We start from the raw sequence: 11,808 nt of genomic DNA, 5'->3' as shown, positions 1-11,808 counted from the left end.
ACTCAAGTGCTCATGGAACATTCTCCAGGATAGATAATATCTTGGGTCATAAATGAAACCTTGGTAAATTTAAGAAAATTGAAATTGTTTCAAGTGTCTTTTCCAACAACAACACTTTGAGGCTAGATATCAATTACAGGAAAAAATCTGTAAAAAATACAAACACATGGAGGTGAAATCATACACTACTTAATAACCAAGAGATCACTGAAGAAATCAAGGGAGAAATCAAAAAATACCTAGAAACAAATGACAATGAAAACACGATGACCCAAAACCTATGGAATGCAGCAAAAGCAGTTCTAAGAGGGAAGTTTATAGCAATAGAATCCTACATCAAGAAACAAGAAATATCTCAAATAAACAACCTAACCTTACATCGAAAGCAATTAGAGAAAGAAGAACAACAAAACCCCAATGTTAGCAGAAGGAAAGAAATCATAACGATCAGATCAGAAATAAATGAAAAAGAAATTACTGAAATGATAGCAAAGATCAATAAAACTAAAAGCTGGTTCTTTGAGAAGATAAACAAAATTGATAAACCATTAGCCAGACTCATCACGAAAAAAAGAGAGAAGACTCAAATCAATAGAATTAGAAATGAAAAAGGAGAAGTAACAACTGACACTGCAGAAAGACAAAAGATCATGAGAGATAACCACAAGCAACTATATGCCAGTAAAATGGACAACCTGGAAGAAATGGACAAATTCTTAAAAATGCTCAACCTCCAAAGACTGAACCAGGAAGAAATAGAAAATATGAACAGGCCAATCACAAGCACTGAAATTGAAACTGTGATTAAAAATTTTCCAACAAACAAAACCCAGGAGTAGATGGTTTCACAGGCAAATTCTATCAAACACTTAGAGAAGTGCTAACACCTATCCTTCTCAAACTCTTCCAAAATATAGCAGAGGGAGGAAAACTTCCAAACTCATTCTACAAGGCCACCATCACCCTGATACCAAAACCAGAGAAAGATGTCACAAAGAAAGAAAACTACAGGCCAATATCACTGATGAACATAGATGCAAAAATCCTCAACAAAATACTAGCAAACAGAATCTAACAGCACATTAAAAGGATCATACACCATGATCAGGTGTGGTTTATTCAAGGAATGCAAGGATTCTTCAATATAAGCAAATCAATCAACGTGATACATCATATTAACAAATTGAAGGAGAAAAACCAAATGATCACCTCAATAGATGCAGAGAAAGCTTTCGACAAAATTCAACAACAATTTTTGATAAAAACCCTGGACAAAGTAGGCATAGAGGGAACTTTCGTCAACATAATAAAGGCCATATATGACAAACCAACATCCAACATTGTCCTCAATGGTAAAAAACTGAAACCATTCCCACTAAGATCAGGAACAAGACAAGGTTGCCCACTCTCACCACTCTTATTCAACATAGTTTTGGAGGTTTTAGCCCCAGCAATCAGAGAAGAAAAAGAAATAAAAACAATCCAAATCAGAAAAGAGGAAGTAAAGTTGTCACTGTTTGCAGATGACATGATACTCTACATAGAGAATACTAAAGATGCTGCCAGAAAACTACTAGAGTTAATCAATGAATTTGGTAAAGTAGCAGGATATGAAATACACAGAAATCTCTCACATTCCTATACACTAATGATGAAAAATCTGAAAGTGAAATCAAGAAACCACTCCCATTTACCATTGCAACAAAAAGAATAAAATATCTAGGAATAAACCTACGTAAGGAGACAAAAGACCTTTATGCAGAAAAGTATAAGACACTGATGAAAGAAATTAAAGATGATATGAATAGATGGAGAGATACACGATGTTCTTGGATTGGAAAAATCAACATTGTGAAAATGACTCTACTACCCAAAGCAATCTACAGATTCAATGCAATCACTATCAAACTACCACTGGCATTTTTCACAGAACCAGAACAAGAAATGTCACAATTTGTATCGAAACACAAAGACCCTGAATAGCCAAAGCAATGTTGATAACGGAAAGTGGAGCTGGAGGAATCAGGCTCCCTGACTTCAGACTATAATACAAAGCTACAGTAATCAAGATAGTATGGTACTGGCACGAAAACAGAAATATAGATCAATGGAACAGGGTAGACAGCCCAGAGATTAACCCACACACATATGGTCACCTTATCTTTGATAAAGGAGGCAAGAATATACAGTGGAGAAAAGACTGCCACTTCAATAAGTGGTGCTGGGAAAACTGGACAGGGGCATGTAAAAGTATGAAATTAGAACACTCTCCAAAACCATACACAAAAATAAACTCAAAATGGATTAAAGACCTAAATGTAAGGGCAGACACTATCAAATCTTACAGGATAACATAGGCAGAACACTCTATGACATAAATCACAGCAAGATCCTTTTTGACCCACCTCCTTGAGAAATGGAAATAAAAAGAAAAATAAACAAATGGGACCTAGTGAAACTTCAAAGCTTTTGCACAGCTGTGGAAACCATAAACAAGACCAAAATACAACCCTCAGAATGGGAGAAAATATTTGCAAATGAAGCAACTGACAAAGGATTAATCTCCAAAATTTACAAGCAGCTCATGCAGTTCAATAACAAAGAAACAAACAACCCAATCCAAAAATGGGCAGAAGACCTAAATAGACAATTCTCTAAAGAAGATATACAGATTGCCAACAAACACCTGAAAGAATGCTCAACTTCATTAATCATTAGAGAAATGTAAATCAAAACTGCAATGTGATATCATCTCACACCGGTCAGAATGGCCATCATCAAAAAATCTAGAAACAATAAATGGTGGAGAGGGTGTGTAGAAAAGGGAACACTCTTGCACTGTTGGTGGGAATGTACATTGATACAGCCATTATGGAGAACAATATGGGAGTTCCTTTAAAAACTACAAATAGAACTACCATACAACCCAGCAATCCCACTACTGGGCATATACCCTGAGAAAACCATAATTCAAGAAGAGTCATGTACCAAAATGTTCATTGCAGCTCTGTTTACAACAGCCGGGACATGAAATCAACCTAAGTGTCCATCAACAGATGAATGGATAAAGAAGATGTGGCACATATATACAATGGAATGTTACTCAGCCATAAAAAGAAACGAAATTGAGTTATTTATAGTGAGGTAGATGGACCTAGAGTGTGTCATACAGAGTGAAGCATGTCAGAAAGAGAAAAGCAAATACTGTATGCTAACACATATATATATGGAATGTAAGAAAAAAAAGGTAATGAAGAACCTAAGGGTAAGACGGGAATAAAGACACAGACCTACTAGAGCATGGACTTGAGGATATGGGGAGGGGTAAGGGTAAGGTGGGACAACGTGAGAGAGTGGCATGGACATATATACACTACCAAATGTAAAATAGATAGCTAGTGGGAAGTAGCCACATAGCACAGGGAGATCAGCTAGGTGGTTTGTGACCACCTAGATGGGTGAGATAGGGAGGGTGAGGAGGGAGGGAGATGCAAGAGGGAAGAGATATGGGAACATATGTGTATGTATAACTGATTCACTTTGTTATAAAGCAGAAACTAACATACCATTGTAAAGCAATTATACTCCAATAAAATTGTTAAAAGAAAAATAAAATAAATAAATACCAGTCTCTGCCCTCAGAGATGCCCCATCTAGTGTAGAAAGCAAAATAGTATATAAGATATTCCAATGCTATGGCATATTGCTATATTCTAGTATGCACAGTCTTCTATAGAAGCAAAGAAGAGGAAATTCCTAACTTCTTGGGGTGGGGGATGTGGAATGAGTTCAGGAGGACAGTATAATCAGAGACTATTTTACAGAGAAGGTGAACTCTGATCTGAATCTTAAACGCTACTTAGATATCAATCAGCTATTCCAGGGAAGAAAGAAAGCATGGAGATGTGAGGATGTATACATGGAGTATAGAAAGCAATTAAGTCTGACTGGATCATAGGATATGTAGAACGATTTAGTAGAAAATGAGGCCTGAAGGAGAGACAGAAACCAGGTCTTCAAACCATGCCAAAGACAATGAGGAGCCATCAAAGATCTATTAGCAAGAGAGTGAAATGATCAGATTTACCTTTTGCTAAAGCCATGATGGTTTCAACTGGGAGGAAGAAAGTTTGGATGAAGGGAATTATAATAGTAAGATTTTGCAATGGTCCAAGTAAGAGATTATAAAGACATGGATTAGGAAAATGACGACAAAACTGGATAGAAATGATTGCATCACAAACAGCAAAAAGTAGAATTAGTAAATCTTTGTAATTGGTTGGCTATGAAATGTGAGAGAGTGGGAGGATTCAGAGATAATGCCAAATGCCCTGCAGCAGCCTTCAACCATCAGATTTGAACGGTGGCATTGCTCGGCTGCATCGGCATGGGTGCCCCGTTGTTACGCCTGGCCTGGCAGCTCTACCTCAAGAACCACTGTGTCTCCACATTTAGGACCTGGCCCTTCTTGGAGGGTTGTGCCTGCACCCCGGAGCGGATGGCCATGGCCGGCTTCATCCACTGTCCCCTGAGAATAAGCCCGACTTGGCTCAGTGTTTCTTCTGCTTCAAGGAGTTGGAAGGCTGGGAGCCAGATGACAACCCTACTGAAGAACATAAAAAGCATTCATCTGGTTGTGCTTTCCTTTCTGTCAATAAGCAGTTTGAAGAATTAACCCTCAGCGAATTTTTGAAACTGGATAAGGAAAGAGCCAAGAACATAATTGCAAAGGAAACCAACAATAAGCAGGAAGAATTTGAAGAAACTGCAAAGAAAGTCCGCTGTGCCATTGAGCAGCTGGCTGCCACAGGGCTACCCCACTGTCACTGCCCCACAGCGACACAGACACATCATTTCCAAGGCACAGCCCTCAGCGTTACCAGCTTTTCTCTGGGGCCTCTTAACTGTGCCTTAGGAAAGGAGAACATCAACATTTTGAAATTAGAATATTTAAACTGTATTTTTGGTATTTTTCTTGAAGGTGGTGCCAGGGGCTACTTTTGTTGTACAGCTAGTACTAAGTACAGTGACTAAGTCTCTCTTAAAAATAAAGAGAGAGAGAGAGAAAGAATGTCAAGGTTTCTGGCTCGCACTAGGTGAAAGAGATTGGAGATGCTGAAAGAGGTTCAGGTTTGTAGAAGACTGTGAGCTTGACTAGGGATAGGATGAATTTAAATGATCTCCAGAATATATGTTGGAAACATAGAAAGAGCTGGAGATATATGCTCAGAGCTCAGTAAAGGGACCTGAGTTAGATAAATTTAGGACAAGAATAAGGAAGGAAAAAGGTGGGTAGATTCAAGCATTTTAAGTGATAAGACCTGAATTATGGGAAAGAGGACAGTAAAATAAATGTGTCAGGGAAACAATGCAAATTTAGTACACAGTATTTATAGAACATGAACAGACTATGTTTGTAGAAATTCTTGTTCTGTAAGGTATCAAAGAGTAAATATGTACACTATAAGAGTCCTTATTTTAAAAGAAGCTTTAACAAAAAAATGAAATAAAAGATGCCAACGTGTTTTTGCAATGTTGAATACAAAGTGCTAAGTATTATTCTAATAAACTGCTCTTAAATCCACCTATCCCTGCTCCTGAAACAGTTATTTTCACCATCTGCCAGCAGCAGTCCCTCCCCTTATAAATCTTTCTTCGTTTATTTTTCTCATGCTCAAAAATTGCAGAACAAGTGAGAGAGGGTGGAGCATAGCTGCTATGAGTTATTTGAATGAGTGACAGAGCCCAAAAATGGAAACATAAATTTTGACAAACTCCCTCAGCAACTATATACTCCTAAGGGTGTCAGGGACATATCCAGCATGCTTCAGCTAGGATTCTTTTTTTCTTCTTTTTCAGAAATTGACCAAGTTCTGATACAAATATGAAAGCATTGGAAATGCAATAAAAAAAAAGGAGCAAAGACGTGGCATCTTTCAGGATTTGCCTGAAAGAGAAATAGACTGGAGCAGCGGTCTCCAGCCTTTTTGGCACCAGGGACCGGTTTTATGGAAGAAAATTTTTCCACACACCAGTGGGGGGATGGTTTCAGGAACATTACATTTATTGTGCACTTTATTTCTATTATTATTACATTGTAATATATAATGAAATAATTATACAACTGACCATAAGGCAGAATCAGTGGGAGCCCTGAGCTTGTTTTCAATTGCCAGTCACTAACAGGGTTTTTGTTGTTGTTGTTGTTTATAAATTTATTTTTGGCTGCATTGGGTGTTCGTTGCTGCACGTGGGCTTTCTCTAGTTGCGGTGAACAGGGGCTACTCTTCGTTGCGGTGCCCAGGCTTCTCATTGCGGTGGTTTCTCTTGTTGTGGAGCACAGGCTCTAGGTGCATGGGCTTCAGTAGTTGTGGCTCGCAGGCTCCAGAGTACAGGTTCAGTAGTTATGGCACACAGGCTTAGTTGTTCCGTGGCATGTGGTATCTTCCCAGACCAGGGCTCAAATCCATGTCCCCTGCATTGGCAGGCAGATTCTTAACCACTTCACTACTAGGGAAGCCCGACAGGGTTTTGATATGAGTCAGCAAGCAATTGATTTATTATGGTCTCTGTGCAGTCAAACCTCTTTGCTAATGATAACCTGTATTTGCAGCCACTCCCCAGCACTAACATCACCCCCTTGGCTCCACCTCAGATCATCAGGCATTAGATTCTCATAAGGAGCACGCAACCTAGATCCCTCACATGCACAGTTCACAGTAGTGTTCACACTCTTATGAGAATCTAATGCTGCCACTGATCTGACAGGAGGCGGAGTTCAGGTGGTAATGTGAACAATGGGGAGCAGCTGTAAATACAGATGAAGCCTCGCTCGCTCACCTGCTGCTCACCTCCTGCTATGCAGCCCAGTTCCTAACAGGCCACTAACCAGTATCAGTCCGTGACCTGGGGGTTGGAGACTCCTGAACTAGAGAATTGACTTGCATGATTCCTCTTACACAATAAGTCAAATTCAAGGTCACAGGCTTAGAGCGTTAAGGGTTGGCTGTAGGGCAATTGTAGTTTTTCACATGCCATAGAAGATCCCATGATTTGAACACCTCTACTCCCTGCAATTTCGCTTTATTTTCACCAAATCGTGTCCCCACTAAATTAACACTGCTGTGACACTAAAAGGGCTGATGTAAAATTTAAAAGATTTTAAACCTAAGAAAATCAACCACACATTTACCCAGATTTGAATTGTACTTTCTCTCTGATTCCCAAACTATAATCCTTTGTTCCTTTCCTTTCAGGATATTCATTTTGGTGTTGAATCCAGCAGCCTATACACTAAATTATAAATGCTACAATGAAGAGTCACCTGATAAAAAATATGACAGTGAGATATTTCCTATGTTATTTAAATTACTCAGAATTTTAATTAGAAAAGTTACAAGTCCCCAGTATATAAATGGCTAACAAAACAACAACAAAAAAATGAGGCAGTCTCATAAGAGAAAATGTAACTAACAAACAAATATACAGGAATATGTTCAATCTTGGAAGCAATCAGAAAAGTTTAACAAAGCTATAATGAGGTAATATTTTTACCAATTTAATTTAGATTTTCTTCCATAGTTTTCTGGCATGGTCTTGGTGAAATTAGTCAATTATTCCAGTCTTTTTGGAAATCAGTTTGGCAGGATTTTTCAAGAAAAATTTAAATGTTTATATCATTTCACCCAGTAATTTAACTGCCAGGAATTTATGCTGAGGAAATAATTCAAGAAGTTACAAAAACTGTATGCAGTGAGATTTTCTTTACAACATTGTTTATAATAGCAAAAAAATTAGTAAGGACCTAAATGACCCACGATAGACTAGCTAAATCATGATGAACAACCTTAAAGGAATATTGTGCAGCCACTAGAAATTATCAGTATGAGTAACATATAACTACATGACAAACCATTTATGATATAATATTATATAAAGAACAGAGTACATGAGTACCTTCATTATGTTTACAATTTTATAAAATTAAGTGTGTATGTAAAGAGCACATTAAAAATTGAAACATTATGTAGTGCTATTGTAAGTGATAATTTTATTCCTATGATCTCGTTTTCATATTGTTTCTGCACTGACACATTTTTTTAAAGTACTCTTCCACTTACTTCCCCCTCCTTTCCACGGTTCAACAGGTACTTGGTTTCTGATCACCCCTGGGATTGTCATATGGACCTCAGACAACTCGCTGCAGTACAAACGTCACCTCTGGAAAGCCTGGCTGCTTAGAAAGCCCAGGCCCAGCTTCCGACTTAGGCTTCTTTTATTTCCTTCCCTAGCTTCCCTGCCAATGGCTCAACCTCCCCTTTGTTTGCCTTTCAAGCAGCTATAGTCATTTGGGAAAACACACGTGAAATGGATTTACTTTCTAGGGTTGAAAATTTAATATATTTGATGTGATAAATATGACTCCTTTATTACAATTAAAGCAAGAGAGGGAAGGAGAGAATAACAAAAGTGGAAATGAGATTCTGAAGTATCCAGGGTGAAACATTTTTAAGTAAACCGCACTAGATCTTGAGCCTTTCAAAGGTCGATTCCTCAGACAGTTTATTTCAGAAGATTTGGCTTCTGAGATAATTGGTCTTCTTAATCCTTACTCTCCTAAGATTGCCAACTTCATCCATCTGGATTCATAGCATGGATAGGTGTTTTCTGTCTGGACCAAATTACTTTAAGTGTTATATTTGTGGCCTAAATTGCTCAATGTCAGTTTAAATTCAACAGATCTTTGCCCTGTAACCTTTAGTAGGTCTTATTCCAATTCTGATAGAGATGGGAATAACACAGTAGAGAAGGTGTTTGCCCTATGCTGAATGATGTGTATTGAGATTTGCAAACAAACAAAAAAGACCCTATGCTATGAGCTAGAGGGGGAGGGAGAGGGAGAGAGAGGGAGACCAATGAAGGACCTATTCTAATAAATTAGATATTTTTGTACAAGTTGTTAACAACCTGTGCTGATTTGTATAACCCTCTTCTTTTGGCTTTCCTACATTTTTCATACACCAAGAGGCTCAAAACATAAAAGTGGTCTTGGCCTCTCTCAATATCCTGCTTCTGACTTGCTCCTGGTTGGTTTCCTTCCACCACAGCTCACTTCCTGAAAGGCAACACAGATGTTAATTTCAACTTGATTTGGTCTGGATACAAATGATGAAGATGGAAAAACACACATTCTGATTTTTCCCTAAGTCCTATGTTCCCTAAAGATAACCCTGGACCCAGAAGCCCCCAAGATATAGATACAAAACACCTGCCATCTGCTCTCAGTTATCTTGTGCTTTCTTTACTTGAGTACCTCAGCACAGCCAATCACCTGCAGCATGGTGTTCACTGGGGTTCTTAATGCTGATTTCGTGGTCCTGTGCCCATTAAGAAAATGCTTTCTGAATCCTCACAGAAAAAATTTTCTTCAGCCTAATCTTCATGTTGGGTATATTTTATCATATTCTAAGTCATTGAAAAATGAAGCGTGAATTTCATAAACTGACTACTAAACTTCTAGTTCCTCAACCATGTTGGATATGAAAAAAATTACTTAAGTCTCTAAGTACAATGAATCAGCGGCAGCCTGGCAAATCACCCAAATGTCTAGAGACTCTGTTACCAAACCTTCCGCTAGAGCTGCAGGGTTAATTCAGAAATAGAAGAGCCCCACCCTGTCAGAAATAGGCAGGCAGGCTTCAACAAGGAAAACAAATGTTTGAAGGACCAGCCTGCCTGGATTTTATTCTCAGCTGCAGCATCTCTTCGCTGTGCATTTCCCTTCCCTATGACAGTGAGATCTCACCATATAGCATTTAGAGAGCATCAGATAAAAGATGTTATTTAAGGGAAGTTAGTATTACTATAAGAGCTACTGTTGTGTCTTTCCCAGCATCAGTGTCTGAGGAGAAAGATGCTTTAGTCACCAAAGGGAGGGGAAAGATAATTGCATGCAGCCCCTCTGAAGCTGCTTAGAGAGGGTGAGAGACAGATAGACAAAGACAAGATTTCTTCTTACTAAAGGTAAGTGCTTAGAGCAGTGGATCCCAATCTTTTGAAATATGTGGATCTCTTTTAAACTTAAAAAAATTATCTCTCTCAATTTCTTTCAGCCTCTCTTTCACACTCACACACACACACACACACACACATGAGAGACATATATTTAGGATATGTTGGTTGAGAAAATGCTCAACAACAAAAACCTACAATAAATTCAGCAACACTTATAAATAAGCTTCTATCTTATTCATCATAGCAACATCTACATACATTTGTGAAACATTAGTACATGGATAGCCAAAGTACATTATTTATTTATTTTACAAGCAATGTTTGTTGGGCATATGTATTCTTACATTTCTTGCTATAATTCCATGCCACCCCAAGTCAAGAACCATTGATTTAGAGTATATTGTGTAAAGTCCCAGGCAACCAAAGGTTGTGGGGCAAGCTCCTGGGAGCCACATACTCACATTCTAGTAGATAGTAACCCAGGGCCTAGCAGCCCTAGGGTTTCATATATTGTATAGTTCTCTTTTAAATACAAAATAAATAAAATTTATTCACCATCGATGATCACTTAAAAGAGCACAAGCCAAACAACAGGAGACCCACTGCTATCTTTCTTGAGTAAAAGCTTCAGCTAGGCCTTTGTGCCTTTCATAACAATATAAAGTGTACTTTTTAATGATTTCTCTATTATGACTCAGACTAAATCTGGTGACATCCTTGTAAGAAACCATCTAGTGTTTCCAAGATCATCTTGTTTATTTCATGCAGCTGTCACTGTATACTCCCTTTATGCCCCTGAGAAGAAGAAGTTATTAGGAAAAGCAATTAGGGTCTTAGCTTTTTCTCTAAAGCATATCCTGAGAACTTAAGCAACCCACCTTTCATTTTCACTGTTTCATTGCTCAGCTCCAATTTTAACATGATTTCCTGTAGTGGACCTCCAGAAGAATTGTAGCAGACTCCAAGCATTTGAGACACTGAGTATTACCCCATAGGCCAGACAAATCCACAGGTAGACAAGGAAAATAATGGTAAAAACCACAAAAGCATAGTCTGGTGGTTCTTGAGCTTCATTTCAGAGATTGTAATGCTCTCTATGCCAACTATTCTTTACTTATTGTTTATCAGTCAACATATGCGTTCATTTTACAAACACATTAAAGAGCTTTCGAACAAATTCAAAACACAGGAAAATGACACAAACAGATGAGATAGCAAGAGGGACATCTTCATCATAGAGTCCTGTGTTGGAAGGCTTTGCTAAAGTGATGGGATGCAAAGGAGTATTTGAGGCTTTGTCCTATGAAAATTTCAGCTTTTTATATTTCAACAGCAATTGCAAGGAATCCCACCCCCAAAAAATTCACATCCTCTATTGGCATGTACTGAAGAAGGTTTTAATTTTTTTTTGCTCATATTTTTAACTGTTACAGGTCTGGCTAGGAAGTGAAAAGAAAGTATGTCGGCATCTAATGGCAGCTCAGGGGATGAAGTATCTTGAGCAGGAGTATACCTAGATGGAAAGGAAAAGCAAAATGTTGGGAAAGATAAGCTGGTGAGATGGTTGCAGTCATTTACCTGTCCTCCCAAACAGATTGCTACTTGTACACATCTACTCTGATTCAATTCCTGACTTTGACTTTTAAAATCACTTGACTGCCTTAAAGTCAGAAAGAGAAAAACAAATATCATATATTAATGCATATATGTGGAATCAGAAAAAAATGGTATAGATGTTCTTATTTGCAAAGCAGAAATAGAGACACAGAGATAGAGAACAAATGTATGGATACC

General features: G+C 38.1%; 1 pseudogene; it reads left to right on the top strand.

Moving 5' to 3' along the window:
- The first annotated feature begins 4,387 nt into the window (after positions 1 to 4,387).
- LOC132481594 (baculoviral IAP repeat-containing protein 5-like) lies at positions 4,388 to 11,531 on the top strand (annotated as a pseudogene).
- The last annotated feature ends 277 nt before the right edge of the window (positions 11,532 to 11,808 follow it).

Source organism: Mesoplodon densirostris, chromosome X, assembly GCF_025265405.1.
Source record: "Mesoplodon densirostris isolate mMesDen1 chromosome X, mMesDen1 primary haplotype, whole genome shotgun sequence".
In the NCBI taxonomy this organism is placed as follows: Eukaryota; Metazoa; Chordata; class Mammalia; order Artiodactyla; family Ziphiidae; genus Mesoplodon; species Mesoplodon densirostris.
This window is presented reverse-complemented; position numbering and strand designations above follow the sequence as displayed.